This window comes from Mirounga angustirostris, unplaced genomic scaffold, assembly GCF_029215605.1.
Source record: "Mirounga angustirostris isolate CCGP_5_RB_7025 unplaced genomic scaffold, mMirAng1.0.hap1 SCAF_1, whole genome shotgun sequence".
NCBI classification, from domain to species: Eukaryota; Metazoa; Chordata; class Mammalia; order Carnivora; family Phocidae; genus Mirounga; species Mirounga angustirostris.
In genome coordinates this window covers 150,207,894-150,226,352 of record NW_026991709.1, presented here as the reverse complement: position 1 = coordinate 150,226,352, position 18,459 = coordinate 150,207,894, and the positions used below count along the sequence as shown (strand labels likewise).

General features: G+C 41.0%; 1 long non-coding RNA gene across 3 annotated transcripts in view; it reads left to right on the top strand.

Annotated features, from left to right (window-relative positions):
* Positions 1–16,647, top strand: part of LOC123863956 (uncharacterized) — a 49,884-nt gene extending 33,237 nt beyond the window's left edge. For all 3 annotated transcript variants that reach the window (XR_006795685.3, XR_010411189.1, XR_010411188.1), the window contains one exon: positions 13,857–16,647. This is a non-coding gene — a long non-coding RNA (uncharacterized LOC123863956). The remainder of the gene's footprint in view (positions 1–13,856) is intronic.
* Positions 16,648–18,459: the final 1,812 nt, after the last annotated feature.

Below are 18,459 nucleotides of genomic sequence, written 5' to 3'. Positions count from 1 at the left end.
TAAATACCAAAGCTCCTCATCCCTTGGATAGGATACTTGAGTGTGAATCTACATGGGCTCCAAGTGCCCCATCATGATTGAACTTCAGTCGTCCTCATGGTAATTGGCTCGATAATGTCTGAGCTCCCTTTATTTGACTGCCTTTCCCATACTGTCTCACTTCCCTCTTACTGGTGGTTTTTGTTTGTTTGGTTTTTTTTTTTTTTTTTTTTTTTTAGCTCCTAAATGAACTACTTGTACTTGAGTCATTGTCTCAGCATTTGCTCCCGGGGGAACCCAGTGAAGATCCTAGGTAAAGTCCACCAGGCCAGTTGTCACTGGGGACTGCTGCCCAACCTGAGCCCTTGGACCATCATCAGGGCACAGGGGCTGGAGGGGAATGTCTTGTCTCCACCTCTGCTGAGTAGTTAGTTTTAATCTGGAGTGAAGATTATTAGCAAGTGTATGAGGCATACAACATGCCAGTTGCTCTGTATCACTCCCCCGCCCCCATCACTCTTATTAGTTATAAAGCTGATACTTTGTTCTCCAACTCCTGCTGTTTATCTCTAGGTGAGCTCAGAACTTGAAAGGAGAGTAGGAGGTTATTAATTGGGTCTCCTGAAACTGTTGCAATAAGCATGGTAGAAAGGTAGCAATTCAGGATGAGCAAAATCCAGGTAGATGGGTCAGAGGGTGGCTAGATGCTGGCCCCTGGCCTGAGGGGTGGAGCAGATCTACAGCCACAGAGGAGGAGGCAGAATGAGGTAGTAGGTGGCATACCAGAATAAGAATTCAGGAACGGAGACAAGGCAAAGCCAAATAATCAGAGCACTCGGGGGTGCTGGGGATGTGATCCTTTTGATGAGACCAGAGCTCATTTATCAGAATTGGATCACTGCATCCAGAGTGGGGTAATATCATCCGTGCTGATGCATAGCTTATGGGGCCTGAGCTAGTCAGATGCCTCCTGTATCAGGCTATGATTAGACCTGGGGGCAGGAGGCTGGGCAGCAGCTGTGGGCAGAAGAGAAACAAGTAAGGAAACAGGCTGGTACTGATCCATTCTGCAACTGGATATTTAAAAGACTAGCTCAATTCTCTCCTTCTTGTCTGTAAAGGGGCACTACTGTGCTTTGTTAAGCCGCAGAGAGGAAAATGCCATTCTTTAGGCTCTTTTCTCAGATTTTGCAGACGTTGACCTTAGAAAGCTCTCTTGCTTCGCTTGTATCTTTCATCTTCTCTGCCAGGGTTCATGAATCATGAGGGGACCTTGGCTGCTCTAAATGACTTCAAATCTGTCCTGTTCCAGACAAGTTAGAGGGCAGGTATATAGGTCAGGGCTCTGTCAGTTACAAGGGATAGAACCTAGGGTCTCATAAAATGGAACTGTGGACTCGTTGCCAGTAGGACTCTCTCTCCATCCAGTTCTCAACACTGTTTGTCCTGCTTTTCTTTGCATGTTCATCTTATTCTCTCCACACGCAGGCGTTTAAGACACTTTTAATCCCCCAGCACCTTTAATCCCCAAGTTTACCAATGTCAGCAGAAAGGGCTCTGTGTTCCCAGGAAGGACACTGACAGGTGCTGCCTAGACCTTATGCCCATTTCATGGCCCAGCATATAACAGGCAATCGGTAAATATTCTTGAATGAACGAATAACATTATCATGGCCCATGTGGTGGATATAGTCCCATTGTTATATATTAATAAATTGTAGTTGATGTTTCTATCTCAAGATACTGGTTCATGGGGCGCCTGGGTGGCTCAGTTGGTTAAGCCACTGCCTTCGGCTCAGGTCATGATCCTGGAGTCCCGGGATCGAGTCCCGGGATCGAGTCCCGCATCGCACTCCCTGCTCAGCAGGGAGGCTGCTTCTCCCTCTGACCCTCCCCCTTCTCATGCTCTCTCTCTCTCTCTCATTCTCTCTCTCAAATAAATAAATAAAATCTTAAAAAAAAAAAAAGATACTAGTTCATGTGCACGCACTTGCTTCCCAGAGATGTCTGCTCTTGGAGTGTTGAGGAAACAGTCTCTGAGCCTGCAAGGCTGAGAGTTTTGCTAAATCCAGCACGGTTAGTAAATGCCACCCTGGGAGGTCTCCTGGACCACAGTCTGCTCTACTTTCTCAGCTCTCAGTCTGGACTATGCTGTTGATGGAATTTATGCCTGTTGCTCTTTGAATCTTCACACTGAGAACTTAGCTATGAAACATAGCTTTCAAACTCATCTTCACAATATCATTGTGAAGTCATTGTCAGATAAGGTCTTACTGTCTCTACTCACTAACTAGGAAAGTCCAAGCATACATTGGATAGGTTGGTATTTTCCAGGATTTCTTTTCCAGAATGTGAGCTCCTTGAGTATCCATGAAAAGGGGTTCCATAGTCAATTATGATTAGGAAATCTTTGATCAATTCACAATGCATGTTAGTATATTAAAGGTTCTGAAAGAAACTACAATTATGAAACCTATATGAACTGAGCTCTTTTTAACGTTGAGCAAAAAGATTTTGCAAAACTATTGGATGCTCAACCTTCTTGCATCCATCTTCTCTTGTTGCCTCCTGTTTTCCCCGACTATCTCTTTCCACCTAAAACCAGTCCCTTCATCTATGCCCAGCATCTTATCTCCCCCCGCCCCCATCCTCAGGAATCTTCTTTTCTTTTTTTGCTGCAAGAAATCTTTTATTGTTTCCATTTGGTCCAGGGCTTGGGAGGGTTCCAGGGTGGTTAAAAAGCTGCAGGGAGGGGCGCCTGCCTTCGGCTCAGGTCATGATCCCAGGGTCCTGGAATCAAGCCCCGCATCAGGCTCCCTGCTCCGCGGGAAGCCTGCTTCTCCCTCTCCCACTCCCCCTGCTTGTGTTCTCTCTCTCGCTCTCTCTCTGTCAAATAAATAAACAAAATCTAAAAAAAAAAAAAAAAAAGCTGCAGGGAGAAGCTCGGGCAGAAACCCTGACACCAGGGGGGATACCAAAGGGGCCACTGAGCCCCCAAAGCACCTAGTTATGCTTGCAGGTGAGCCTTATAGAAGGGATACTCACCCACCCAGCGTGGGGGCTGGCCAGCCTGCAGAGGTGTGTCAAGCGGTTGACCATCTTCTTGATGAGTTTCACCTCCTCATCTAGGAAGCGGTTCTCTAGGAAGTTACAGAACCCACGACATGCAGATCCAGAAGAGCCTGGTTCACGTTCTTCTCCTGGACCATAGCAGCTTCCCTGGCGTCCAGGCTTTTACCACACTTATCCTGGGATGGCTTCTACATGTCCTGGAAGAGGGCACAGCCCCTGCTCTTACGGTTCTCCTTGGCCAACTCCAGGAATAAGTGGCTCACGTTCTCCAGAGCCACATCATTGGGTCGAAATAGAAGCCCAGAGAGAGAGGTAGGGATGGGAGGCCCACAGATGCATATTGACAGGTGGTTCACAGCGGTCTCCACCTTGCTGGTATAATTGTGACAAATCTGGGAGTTCATGGTTGGTTGGCAATAAAAAGCTATGCACACACACACACACATGCACAACGGTGTTCGCTGATCCCAGAGGCAGAGGATGGCTGAGACGATGGGATGGCTGGAAGAGAGGTTGGAGGGTGGTTGGAGGCTGAAAGAAGGCATGTTCCTGGGTCCCATCCAAACACTTGAAGCAAGAGATAGATCTGGGGGACCGCCAGGGTGCATCCCCTTATCTCTTTCAGGATCAACACCTTCTCCCTCCTGGATCTTTCCAATCAGCATTTCCACAAACTCAAGAGCCTAAATCCTTGCTTTCAATGTGGTCAATGAACCAGCATCCTCAACATCACCTAGGAGCCTGCTACAAATGCAGACTCTTAAGCTCCACCCCAGCCTGCTAATTGTCTGCAGTTTAACAAAATTTCCAGGAGATCTGTATGCACATTAATGTGCTCTAAACCACAACCAAGATTCTCCGGTAAAAATGCAAATCAGATCTTATCTAATCTCCACCAGAAACATCCTGTTCTCCCAGATTCTTTCCCACCCTCCCTCAATTCCACAACTGCTAATTTCCTAAAATGAGTTTTCCAAGGACCTTTTTTGGTAAACCCTGGGCAGTCATTTGTCCCAGCTTTGTGACAGCACCTGACTCCCTTGCCCTGTGAATTTTGCACTATGTGATCAGAGTACAGAGTCCACTTGAGGATTTTGAGTTCTGATTTGTTGCAGAAATGACATTCTCAGAGTCAGTCATTTTCCAGTTTGTTCTCAGGTATACTCTCCACTCTTGATATTGCAAGGGGCCCACCCTACAACTGTATTTCCAGGCTCCCTTGCCCACTGGGTGCTGCCAGTGGGAAGCACTGGAGGAAGATTGAGGGTGGGAGGAGAGGAGTGTCTCCATGGAGGCGGCACCACTTTTGTGGTTCTGGTCCTGCTCCTGGACTCTGTTAAAACTGCCTCCTGCCCTTGGTCCTCCAGCCACAGGGATCATAAGAGCTCCCTGCTCTTGCCAATCTCTCTTTGGCCTCACCATCCCTAGTTTGGCTTTTTGATTTTCCCAATACTTATATAACTATTTCCCCACACCTGTGATGAGTTATGCTTTCCTGAGTGGGTACTCTGACTGATACATGGAAGTATCAGAAAATGGAGGTTGGGGGGAGGGAGGACATTTGAGAAATAGGCAAATTCTTTTTCTCTCTCTCTCTTTTTAAAGATTTTATTTATTTGAGAGAGAGAGAGAGGAGGGACAGAGAGAGAGGGAGAATCCCAAGCAGATGCTGGCCGAGCACAGAGCCCGATGTGGGGCTTGATCCCATGACCCCAAGCCCATGACCCAAGCTGAAATCAAGAGTTGGACACTCCACCAGTTGAGCCACCCAGGATCCCTAGAGAAACAGGCAAATTCTACTTGACTCGATAGACAACCTTGAAGTCCAGGCCCATGTAATGGGGCCCAGGAGGCAATGACAGCATATTTGTGTCATGAGTTCTTACCTACCATCACTCCAATAGCACATTCCTTTGAAAGCTAATGTCCTCTACTCTGGGGCCTGTGGGAAAGTTTTATGAATAGGGAAAAGGGCAGTTACAGAGGACAATCAATCTCCCTGCACATGAGTGACTCTGGTTGTAAGTCACAAATAAATCAGTGCTGCTGTGTAGTTGCCTGGGGCGCGGTCAGAGGAGTGGTCCCACAACAGAAACCTCTTCATCTGGGAACAGGTTGGGGACAACTCTCTTGGCTGCATGTGTAACTGGTCTGGGTTGGACCAGCTGCTGAGTTGTCATAGTTGGTGGTTGGGGCCTATTGTCAAATGTCAATATTTTCACAGTCATCCCACATTGCCGAGCTACAGTTCACCCTGGCGTCTGTCCCTTGGCTCTGGGAGGACAGGCAATTCTTTCATACATAATGGGAAAAGATACAAGAGAGACTGTCTTTTTGTCTCAAAGACTGTTCAAGTAGAAGGCCAGTGCGCTCTGAATAATGCCCTTTCAAATGGAAGAAGAATAGAATTCTAGAATCACGTACTCCTGGAACAGTTAGAGATGGCAATTTACTGAGTATGATTTTTGCAAGAAGATTCTGTAATGAAATGTAAGCCTCAAAGTCAGAAATAAATAGTGTATTTACTCAGAATATTGCATGTTTGTATGTGTATGTATATGTATGTTATCACCCTTCAAGTGTCCCATGATCAAGATGACAATTATACTATGCCTGGAAATATAGACAGAGCTAAAGCTGAGAGTGCAGGGCAGGTAGGAATTGCACGCATAAGGACACTCATCAGCCAAGGTGTTTCTCCACTCCTTTTCCTCTGGAGGTTAAACCAGGAACTGCCGGTCTTGGGCACTCCCCTTGGAGAGCTGCTAAACAGGTGTGTGGGGTGTGGTCTAAGGTGAGAGCACTCCTGGGGGAAGGAATGCTTCTTTACCTTTCACAAACTGAAGACACAGCTTAACCTGGAGGTGGGGCAGTAGAGATTTTGGCTGAGACTAGAGGCCCCAACTATGTGCCCAGTGTGAGGAGAGGTGATCCAACATACTCCTGGCTGCCATGGGAATGACGGAGGGCAGTTGGGGTTAATTACCCCTGGTAGAAGGTGGGCACCCATGGTTTCTCCTCTAAAAGTCTAAAAGGTGCAGCCGGGAGCATCCCAGCCCCTCACAAATGTGGGACACTTGTTCTTTTGTCCCTGAAACTCAGGCCCGATTCTTTTAATAATGCCTCATTGACTTTGATTTTATTCATCTCTTCCTATAGGAGCCTCATTCCTGCAAACCCTGGTTAAGATACACATCCTTAGCTTTTGTTGAAAACAAATTTCCATGGTTAGGAAAATGTCAGTTAAAAAGTCTGTATTTTTTAGCGTTGGTTTTTTCATTGTTGTTTGTTTTGTTTTTGTTTTTTTTAGATCTAATTGGCTTTATTAAGCAATTCATGAATCGGGTGGCATCCCATCTAGCCAATAGAGAGATGCTCCCTAGCTCCGATTTTCTTAAATTACAAGTGTGACCCTTTACAAATTGATGACAGAAAAAGCCTTATTGTTTACGATCCCCTTCCTTCTTCCTAAGGAGGCAGACCCTAGTAAATCAGAAGTTCTTCTGTTTGCTCAGTTCCAAATCAACTTCCCTGTAGCAATTGCCTCTCCTGCCCCTGAGGACAGAGTTAAGTGATAGATGTGGGAATGCAAGATTAGCGAGGTGGGACAGAGGGGGCCCTACTTCAGGAATGAGACAGAAATGGCTGGAGGCCCAGGCAGAGGAAGCTGAGCCAAACCGGGCTGACCTATGCAGGGGGAGATTAAGACATCCACCCAGAGTGCAGCAGGTAGGGTGGTTTGGGGAGAAAAGATATGTTTAATAAAGTGATTCAGAGTAAAATAGTGTGCACTAGAATGTGTAAACCGTAACCTGGGTTCTCCTTAGAAAATCTAGATTTTGGAAATTCTAGATTCTGAAGTGAAACATCCAGTTTTTGCTATTGCATAGAGAGGAGCCTGTTTTACTTTGGAGAGTCAGTTGAAGTGTATATTGTTCTGAGATACAGGCAGGAAGGGGACAATGCCTGCCTCTGGGGCTCATCCACATGGTTATATATAAAATATATGTGTATATTATATATACATTTTAAATATTCAAAACATACAGAAACACACAAAGTAAAAAGTGAAATTTGCACCCCTCCCCCCCCCCCCCCCCCGTTTTAATGGATTATACTGTTCAGGGTTAACCCATCCACAACTAATAGTTTGGTGTGTATCCTTAAGTATTTTTCCTAAGCATTTGTGGACACATACATGATTGATTATTTGGTTCAAAAAGAATTCGAGGTTGAAAACAATTTCCCTTTAAAATTGTGAAGATAGCATTCCATTGCCTACCTCTTTTTGAATGTGTTAAAAGTAATTTTTGGATAGTTAATACATGCTTGGGATATGAATTCAAAAGATAGAAAAGCATATGAAGGTAAATGTCCTCACCATTGATACTTCCAGCTACTTAGTTTCCTTCACTGGTAATAACTACCGCCATTGGTTTTTTATGCATCTTTTGAGATGTATTTTGTGATATCTATGCCTTTATAAATATATATACATGCATATATGTAGAAACATATGAAGTTACCGTTTTTGAAGTTAAAAAATCAGCAATTTCATGAGACTCAACATAACATATATGTATATACAGATACAAATTTTTTTGAAGATTTTATCTATTTCCTAGAGAGAGAGAGAGTGCATGAGCAGGGGAAGGGCAGAGGGAGAGGGAGAAGCAGACTCCTCGCTGAGCACAGAGCTGACATGCGGCTCAACCCAAGGATCCCGAGACCATGACCTGAGCTGAGGTCAGATGCTTAACTGACTGAGCCACCAGGCGCCCCACGAATACAATTTTTAATGCCTCTAAAAGTAGCATGATGTATATGGTGTAGTGCACTTTGATACCTGACTTAACAAAAAATCTTGAGATCTTCCCATATTTGTATGTATAGAGCTGCCTCATTTTTAAAAAACTTTTGTGCCTATTATTTTCATGGTAAACTATTATTATTTTAAAACTTACATACAGTAAAATTGAATTTTACTTTTGGTATACAGTTCTCTGAGTTTTAACATATGTGTAGATCTGTATACCCATGACTATCATCAGGAAACAAATATTTCAAGCCTATCCATGTAAGCACTACCAATAGCAAAGATAGAGTGCTACCCTCAGGTACCCTAGGATCTTCCCTCAATCTCCCCTCCTTGTTGCAGTGCCTTTTCTACACCCCAAGACAATATTTTTCTTGACTTCCAATGCCATAGATTATTTTTGCCTGCATGAAATCACATAGTATACATTCTTTTGTTTGCCTTCTTTTGCTCATTATATAAGATTCATTCTGTTGCCATGTGATTACTACAGAGCAATGCATTGCACAATATTTCATTATATTATGGCATTTTTTGACATGCAGAATTAAGAAAAAACATTTATATAGATTGATAAATTCAACTTTGTTTGTTGTAATGGTTTCTGGGTTTGTGTTATATGTAGAAAGGCCTTTACCACTCCAAGATTATAGAATAAAATATTATAGAATAAACCATCCCATGTTTTCTTCTAGTGCTATAATAATTTCATTTTGTAGGTGTGAGGAATGAATCCAGCTTTTTTCCCCTTCAAGATACTGACTTATTATCCAACTACTTCTTTAATCCTCACAGGAAATGTATGATGGATATAATTATGTGTCTTCATTTTGCAGATGAAAAACTGAAACAGGGGCACCTGGGTGACTCAGTTGGTTAAGTGTCTGCCTTTGACTCGGGTCATGATGTCAGGGTCCTGGGATGGAGCCCCGCATTGGTCTCCCTGCTCAGTGGGGAGTCCGCTTTTCCCTCACCCTCTGCCCCTCCCCCACTCATGCTCTCCCTCCCTTTCTCTCTCTCCCTCTCAAATAAATAAATAAAATCTTAAATTAAAAAAAAAGAGAAAAAACTGAAACAGAGAAGCGAAGTAACTTTCCCCCATCACAGAATAATGTGAAGCTGGGGTTTGAACACAGCCAGTTGAGTTTAATGTCTGTGTGCCTATTCCTTAATCCTACCCAGCCTTTCCCTATGGGAGGAATCTACCAACACAGTATCTTGAATATAGGGCTTTTTTGTTTTTCCTGCAACACAAACACAGTATCCAAATGTTTGTAAGAGTGAATTCGTTTACTTAGTATCTGATTATCAAGTAGTTACTTAGTAAGGAGCAAGGAATTTGCCACTTCTCACCTTTATTCCCTCAACCCTTCTCTTTGTTACCAAGACCTCATTCTTGAAATGATTTTTTTTCTCAGCTCAGTGTTGGGCTTTCCCTTCAAAAGATTCTTCTCATTAAATTGCTGCCATCAGCTGTGTAAACAGTCCCAGGACATGTTATGTAAACAATTATAAAACTGCTAAAGATGACATTGAAGTTTTAAAAACTGAGCAGGGTGTGTCTCAGAGAAGAGAAGGAAGTGTTAAATTTATGACAGTTGGGAGGCCAGGATAAATAGCAAGAAGGCCTGAGGTCACTTTCCAGTTCTGTCACCGAGATCATATGACTTTAGAAGACTGATTTTTTTGCTCTTCTTTGTGACTATTTGTCAAACAGGGGCAATAGCAATGACAATGTAACCATTCACTTTCCCCTAGTTTACTTACTTTCTGCCTACAATAGGGATTAAATTAAAAACAAAGATACCCCCAAAAAAATTATTTAAAGAAAAGGCCTTAGGCAGAAAAGTAGGCTAAATTCCCAAGAGTCATAGTCTAAGTTTAGACAAAGATTTCTTTCATGGGAGGCTTCCCAACTGTTTTATAACTATACTTTACATAGACATGCAATGTTCTTTTGCAAAAGTAAATATTAAAAACATAATATGTTTTAAAGTGTTCTCATGAAGTGCATTAAAACAGTGTAATGGAGTATTTCAAAGTGTTCCAAATCTGTTTCTCGCTACAGCCAAATTGTGTGTGTGTACATATATACATACCAATACCTCTACCTACGTATCCCCCCGCCCCATACAAATCTGGTGTGTGAAGAACAACACAGCTGTACCACGTTCACATTTGAGGATAGTGCTCTGCATGTACAGAAGGAAAATATGTCTTTTCTGACAACCAAGAAAGAATTTATTTTAGTGAGCACACTTCGGTGTCAATCAGTAAATCATTTTGGAGCAGAGTTGGAGAACACAGAGAAATCAATGTCACTGAGAGTCGGTGCCTCCACAGGAACGGACCCAGAGGTAGTATGGGTGGTGATGTGCCATGGACTTTAGAGCCACGAGAGCTCTGGGTTCAAATGCTGCCCTACCATGTCCAGGCTGTGTTACTTTGCGTGAGATTCTTAACCTCTCTGAGCTTTAGGTTTTTAACTTTTATTTTAAAAATTTCATACAGTAAAATTCAGTGTTTGTAGTGTATAGGTTTTTTTGGGTTTTGAGAAGTGCACGGAGTTGTATATCTACCACCATAGTTACGATATGAATTCTTTCATCATCCCAAAGATTCCTTCATTGTGCCATTTAATAATTCCCCCACCTCACCTCCACCCGTAACCCTACTCAGGTCCTAGAAAACACTGATTTGGTCTCTCTCCCTATCATCTTGTCTTTCCAGAATGTCATAGAAATGGAATCATATATATGTATGGCTTCTTTTGAGTCTGACTTCCATTGCTTACCAAAACTTACTTGAGATCCACTCAGGTTGTTGTGGGTATCAACAGTTGGTTCTTTATATTTTAGAGTACATAGTACAGTAAAATATTTAGAGTATATTTTAGAGTACATCCATGGTATGGATGTACCACAATTTGTTTATCCATTCACTGGCTGAGAAACATCAGAGTTTTGATAATTTGTGTCTTTCGAGGAATATGTCCCTTTTTCTACATTGTTGAATTTGTTGGCCTAAGCCTCTTTGTGGTACTCCCTGGTACCACCTGTGGAATCTGTGGTGATAGCCCCTCTTTGATTCCTGATACTGATAGTGTTTTTCTTTCTCTCAATGAGTCTTACTAGGGACTTATCAATGTTATTAATCTTTTCTAAGAACCAAATTTTAGCTTTGTTGGTTTTTCTCTATTGTTTCTCTGTTTTCTATTTCACTGATTTTTGCTCTTATCTTTATTGTTTAATGCCTTCTACTTACTTTGGTTTTAATTTTCCCCTCTTTTTTCTATCTTCTTTTTTTTTTTTTAAAGATTTTATTTATTTATTTGACACAGAGAGAGAGACAGAGAGAGAGGGAACACAAGCAGGGGGAGTGGGAGAGGGAGAAGCAGGCCTCCCGCTGAGCAGGGAGCCCGACGTGGGGCTTGATCCCAGGACCTTGGGATCATGACCTGAGCTGAAGGCAGATACTTAACAGCTGAGCCACCCAGGCACCCCTTTTTTCTAACTTCTTAAGTTGGAGTATTAAATTATTTATTTTTAATCTTTTCCTTTTCTAATGTAAACATGCAATACTATAAATCCTTCTAAGCACTGCTTTAGCTGCACTTCACAAATTTTGATATTTTCATTTTCATTCATTTAAAACATTTTCTGATTTCCCTTGAGTTTTGTTCTTTGACCCATCACTTATTTGGAAGTTAGCTGCCTAATTTCAAAATAGTTGGGGTTTTCTAGATATCTTTTTGTTATTGATTTCTAATTTAATTCCTTTGTGGTCAGAGAATATGCTATATGATATTAATCCTTTGAAATTTATTGAGACTTGTATTATGTATTAGCATATGGTCTATCTTGGTGAATGTTCCACGTGTACTCAAAAAAGAATGTGTATTCTGCAGTTGTTGGTGGTAGTTTTCCAAAAAGATCAATTAGGCAGAGTTAGCTGACCCAGATTCTCTATATCCTTACCTACTTTTTCATCTACTTCTTTTATCAAAGACTAAGAGAGGTATCTTAAAATCTCCAACTGTAATTGTCCTTTGATTTTAGTCAGTTTTTGCTTCATGATTTTGAAGCTATGTTATTACATAGAAACATATTTAGGATTATGTCTTCTTGATGAATTGTTTCATCAAAAAGATGAAATCTTTTTGTTATTTTGAAATGTTCCTTACGGGCGCCTGGGTGGCTGAGTGGGTTAAGCGTTCAACTCTTGGTTTTGGCTCAGGTCAGGATCTCAGAGTTGTGAGATCAAGCCCTGCATCTGGCTCCACACTCAGCATGGAGTCTGCTTCAGATTCTTTCTCCCTCTGCTCCTCCCCTCCCCCTCCCTCTCTCGAATAAATAAGATCTTAAAAAAAGAGTTCTTTATTTTTGTAATATTCCTTGTCTTGAAGTCTATTTTATTTGATATTAATATAGTCATACAGCTTTCCTATGATTCAGTTTTGCATAGTATATTGGATTCTCTGGTGCATTTTTCAAATGTGCTTTCAGAACTGAGGCACTGGGGTGCCTAGGTGGCTCAGTTGGTTTAGCGGCTGCCTTTGGCTCAAGTCATGATCTTGGAGTCCTGGGATCAAGTCCCACATCAGGCTCCCTGCTCAGTGGAGAACCTGCTTCTCCCTCTCTCTCTGCCTGCCTTCTGCCTACTTGTGCTCTCTCTCTCTCTGTCAAATAAATAAATAAAATCTTAAAAAAAAAAAAAAGAACTGAGGCATTAATTTCACCAGCAGCTAATAGTGTGGCTACAGATGGCTCACAGCTGTATGTATTGTCCCCCACCCCCACCCGTTTCCCCTCTAACAGGTTCTAACAAATCTCCTGTAAGTAAATCTCAGAGTCTGTTACCAGGGGATCTTGATGTGTGATATACAGTATGTTCTTTTCCATGTTTTTATTATTAACTTATCTGTGTCTTTATATTGAAATCACATGCCTTAAAAACAATGTATAGTTGGATCTTGTTTTTCCATTCATCATGACCATCTCTGCCTTTTCACCAGAGTATTTAATCAATTTATATTGAGTGTAATTTTGATATGATTGGGTTTAAGTCTACCATCTTGCTCCTTGTTTTCTATTAGTCACATTAGTTCTTTGTTCCCTTTTCTTTTCATTGCTGTCTTCCTTTTGATTACTTGAGTTTTTAGGATTGTATTTTATATCTTCTAATGGGACTTTAAGTTAAATCTTCTGCTTTATTGTTTCTTTTTTTAGTGGTTGTTCTAGCTATTACAATATGCATCCTTAACTTATCACAGTCCAAATTGAATTAATGTTGTACTACACATATAATGTGAGAACTTTACAGCAGTATACTTCCATTTACCAACTCTTCGTCCTTTGTGCTACTATTATCATAGATTTTACTTCTTTGTATGTTAAAAACTCCACAATTTATGGTCATGATTTTTGTTTTAAGCAGTCAATTTGATTTTTAAAAAAAAGATTTTATTTATTTATTTCAGAGAGAGAGAGAGAGAACATGCAAGCAGGGAGAAAGAACAGAGAGGGGGAGAGAGACAATCCCAAGCAGACTCTGTGCTGAGTGTAGTCTCCAACCTGGGGCTCGATCCCACAACCCTGACTGAAATCATGACCTGAATTGAAATCAAGAGTTGGACGCTCAACTGACTGAGCCACTCAGGGGCCCCAACAGTTAATTTGATTTTAAAGAAATTAAGAAAGAAAAAAAATAGTCTTTCACATTTATCTGCATATTTGGGAGCTCTTCCTTCCCTCTTGTATATCCATCTGGTGTAATTTCTTGAGCACTTCTTATAATACAAGTTTGCTTGTAAAGAATTTTCTCAGCTGTTTTTTTTTTTTCAGAAAATGTCTTTGTTTGCTTTTGTTATAGATAAATGCTTTCTCTGCATTTTTTAGTTTGTTTCAGCATTTTAAAGATGCTGTTCCATGAAGTCATTATTTTTGTTTTCTGCATATAACATGTCTTTTTTCTCTGGCTGCTTTTTAAGGTCTTCCATGCTGTTGAGAAGAATAAAGTGGCATACTTTCAATTCTCAAGGGACACTTTGAAGAGGATGGGCTGGAGTGCCACAGTCTACCATGGATTCTACTACTGGAAACTCAGTCCCCTTCCCATGTGGTATTATTTTAGTTTGAAGAGTTCAGAGTGGGATAAATGTAGAATTAAGGAATACAGAGTCTCCAAGATTGCCTGGATGTTGAAGGAGCATGGGTCAACTTCTGTGGGTAAAGGTAAAAGTTTTCCTAAAGATCGGTAGCGATTTGCAATGTAGAAGCTAGAAGAGGATGCTCCAGCAGAGTGGTCCTTATGGACAGAGATAAGGGAAGAAGATTAAGATCTGGGAATGGATAATTTCAAGTTATATCCTATCAAGGATATAATTTTTAAAAAAAATTTTTCTTTTTTATTTTTCAAAGTAATCTCTACACTCAACATGGAGCTTAAACTCACAACCCCGAGATCAAGAGTCACACACTCGTCTGACTGAGCCAGCCAGGCACCCCAAGGTTATAACTTTTGAAGAGTTTTTTTTTTTCCTTAAACTGTGGTAAAAGTTGTATTTAGCATATAGTGTTTTTTTGTTTTCATTTGGGAATATAGTTGACATAGAGTGTTACATTAGTTTCAGGTGTACAACTTGGTGATTTGACAAATTTATATGTTATATACGTTTAGCACAAGTGTAGTTACCATCTGTCGCATTATATAGCTATTACAGTATCATTGACTGGATTCCTGATGCTGTGCCTTTTATTCCCATGACCTACTCACTCCGTAACTGGAAGTCTGTATCTCCCACTCCCCTTCACCTATTTTGCCCAATCCCCCGCCCCCTATTTAGCATATAGTTTAAATTTCTTCCTTTAATATGCCATAATTCCTTTAGTGTTTTCCAGTCTGCTAATGCATTTGATAAGTCTGCATGTCTTTTTTTTTTTTTTTAAGATTTTATTCATTTATTTGAGAGAGAAAGTGTGAGAGAGAGAAAGCATGAGAGGAGGGAGGGTCAGAGGGAGAAGCAGACTCCCCGCTGAGCGGGGAGCCTGATGTGGAACTCGATCCTGGGACTCCAGGATCATGACCTGAGCCGAAGGCAGATGCTTCACTGACTGAGCCACCCAGGCACCCCTGCTAAGTCTGCATGTCTTGAGTAGGGCCGTAATGGAAGGAAATGAGAGCTGGGTCCATAAGGATATTTGGTATCTCCCCCAAATGCAACTTGTTTTTCTCCTCCCTCCTGATTCTCATCCTACAAAGTCCCTTAGAGGTATAGCATCAAGGTACCCAGGGAGACTGCAGTCCTGATTTCCAGACTGAGACCAATAACAAAAACAAATGAAGAGCGTTCTCATGGTGGAATGGGATTTAGGAGAGACTTTAAGAAGAACCTTGGAAGATCAAGGAACACTCTATTTCCCCATATTTACTTAGAGGGAGTTGTCCCTTAGGGGAAAAGGAAAAGCTATTATCTGAGTTACATGAATTTTATAATATAATCTGAGAGATCTATAATAACATATATACTTGTGACTGAATTTTAACTTTGCTTTTAATTAAATGGAAATCAAAATACCATTTGTTATCTTTTTATTGTCAAAAATTTTTTAAAATATAGAAATGGGGGCGTGCCTGGGTAGCTCAGTCAGTTAAGCGTCTGCCTTTGGCTCAGGCCATGATCCCAGGGTCCTGGGATCGAGCCCCACCATCGGGTTCCCTGCTCAGTTGGGAGTCTGCTTCTCCCTCTCCCATGCCCCTCCCCCCTGCTTGTGTGCTCTCTCTTTCTCCAAGAAATAAAATCTTAAAAAAAATGGAACTGGGCATTTCCACTGTGGATAGAAACATAAATTGGTATTGGGGCACATGGGTGGCTCAGTCGGTTAAGTGTCTGCCTTCGGTTCAGGTCATGATCCCAGGGCCCTAGGATCGAGCCCTGCATCAGGCTCTCTGCTTAGTGTGGAGTCTGCTTCTCCCTCTCCCTCTGCCCCTCCCCTCTGCTCATGTTCTGTCTTTCACTCTCTCTTTTTCAAATAAATAAATAAAATCTTTAAAAAAATAAAAAAAGAAACAAATTGGTATTCATTTTGGAGATCAAGTTGGCATTAACTATACATAATGAATGGATTCTTCAACTACCTTTCTGGGAATCCATTATTTTCCACAGAAACATACACAAAAGTACACAAACATATTTATAAAGTTGTTCACTTTAATATTGTTTAATAGCAAAAACTGGGGAGAAGTGAAATATCCATTAACACATGGAAACCGAGACATCAATCGTAACTACTTTATCCATAGTATAAAATACTATGCAGTCATTAAAGTGACTGAAATACAGGTACTGATTGGAAATGATATTCATGGCGTGTTAATTGAGAAAAGCAAAATGGAGAATATGTATGATCCATTTTTAATAAAACAAATTAAAATTAAATTAATAAAATAAATTAAAACTACAAATACATAGATAATTACATTTACACATCTCTATATTTTCATTAATACAGAAACAAAATGGAAAGAATACAACTAAATTATTAATAGGGGTTATTTGGGGGGATAAGATCATACAGTTGACCCTTGAACAATGCGGGGGTTAGGGGTACCAACCTCCCGCATAGTTGAAAAATCTGTGTGTAACTTTTGTCTCCCCCAAAACTTAACCAATAATGACCCGCCTACTGTTGACCAAAAGCCTTATTAAATAGTCGACTAACATGTATTTTGTATGTTATATGTATTATAGACTGTATTCATACAATAAAGCAAAGAGAAAAGAAATCATAAGGAAAATACATTTACAGTACTGTATTGTATTTACTGAAAACAAAATCCATGTATGATTTCACCTGTGCAGTTCAAATCTGTGTTGTTCAAGGGTCGACTGTACTTTTGTTTTTGTTACAGTGAGTATATGTTACTCTTGTAAGAAAAGATAAAAATACAGTGTGATACATACATTAAAGCTTGTAAGATTGAAGTTGTAGAGAGGGGAGCATGATTAAGTCCACTGATGTGTGTGTGGTTTTAGGGATGGTGTTAGGAAATGCTTGAAAGGGAAGATGACATGTGGGCAGCATTATCAAGGAGAGATAAGAAAGGTGGAAAAAGAAGAAATGTACAAAGTCATGGAGGATTATAAGTATACTAGATTCATTAAGGTGTTCAAAGCTACTATATATAACCTGGGGACTACAAAAAGAAAGGTAAGGAGGTATACAAAAGCCGGATGTGCAAGGGAACCACAAGTCAATTTGAAATTTCTGGAGGTTTCAAGTGTGAAGTATGGAGAGGGGTAGTGAGAGAGAAAGCAGGAGTCAGGCTGCTAAGGGTTTCTTGTACTCCTTGGGAATTTGAATAGTGTCCTGCAGAACAAGGAGGTCACTGATGGGGTTTTGGCAGGACAGTAACATCAGCTATATAGAAGATTGATTGGAGAGAAGCCAATCTGGAAGCTGGAAGATCATTTAAGCGGTGAGATGTAATGAAGATTGAAACTAGCTAGTGGCAGGGTGAATAGGAAAGAGAATGGATTTGAGAAATATTTCAGAGTAAAAGACAGAGGGCTTGGTGATTTGCTGGATATGGGTGAAGAATGAGAGGAATGTTTTGACTAACTTCAACAGTTTTCACTTGCGTAACTGGGCAGATGGAGATGACACCAGCCAAGGCAGAAAATACAGATGGCAAAGCAAGCTTGTGAAGAGGAGAAGATGCAAGAGGGTGAGAAGAAACACAGAAGGGGCAAATTGGGATGGTGATGGTAGGGGGTGTAGTAGGAGATGATTTCAGTTTCAGACAAGTTGAATTGAGGGGCCTATGCACTATCAAGAGAAACTGTTCAGTAGGCAGCTGGATGTATTAAGACTAAGTAATTCTGTAGAAATTTAGTGTCAGGCCCTGTACCAGGCACTGGTTGAGTTGTATAACAGCCATGGTTTTTGCCCTCCCGAACCTGACAGCCTAATGAAGATGGTATGATCTGCAGCTCAGGGGAGAGGGTCTAAGCTAGAGCTCTCAACACAGAGAGGGAGAGTGTTAAGAAGAGAAAGAAACTCTTAGAATTTTTAAGTATCATTTACTATGAACTATACTCTAGGCACATCAAACTTTGCAACATTCCCATGAAATATTATTAAAATGTTATAGATGAGGAAAACGAGGGGCAGAGAATTGAGACTCAGAGGTCACAATCTGGCCTTTGGGCTGAATTTTATTCTAAGAGCTGTTTTGCTGCAGTGATTTAAAAATACCTCTGGATGAGTTTGCACTACCCAGTTTGTTACTTTCCCTAATTCTCCATTGTCTTATACCATTTGTGTGTCACTCATAATCTTTCTGCTCCCTTCAGGCATTTGACTTTGTACTATGTGGCCAAAGGTCATAGTGCTACTACTTTCTCAGTAAATATGTAGGTGTTCACTATGAGATAAGAGAGGACTTGGCCCAGCTGTCAATGCGGTGTTCAGACTAGGCCCTGTTCTGGCTCTACTACATTTAGGGATCAGGCTATGGGATCTTATAGAGGAACTGGCTAATAAATAAAATTTGCTAAAATGTGAAGATCAGCATATATTCTCTCAGGTTCT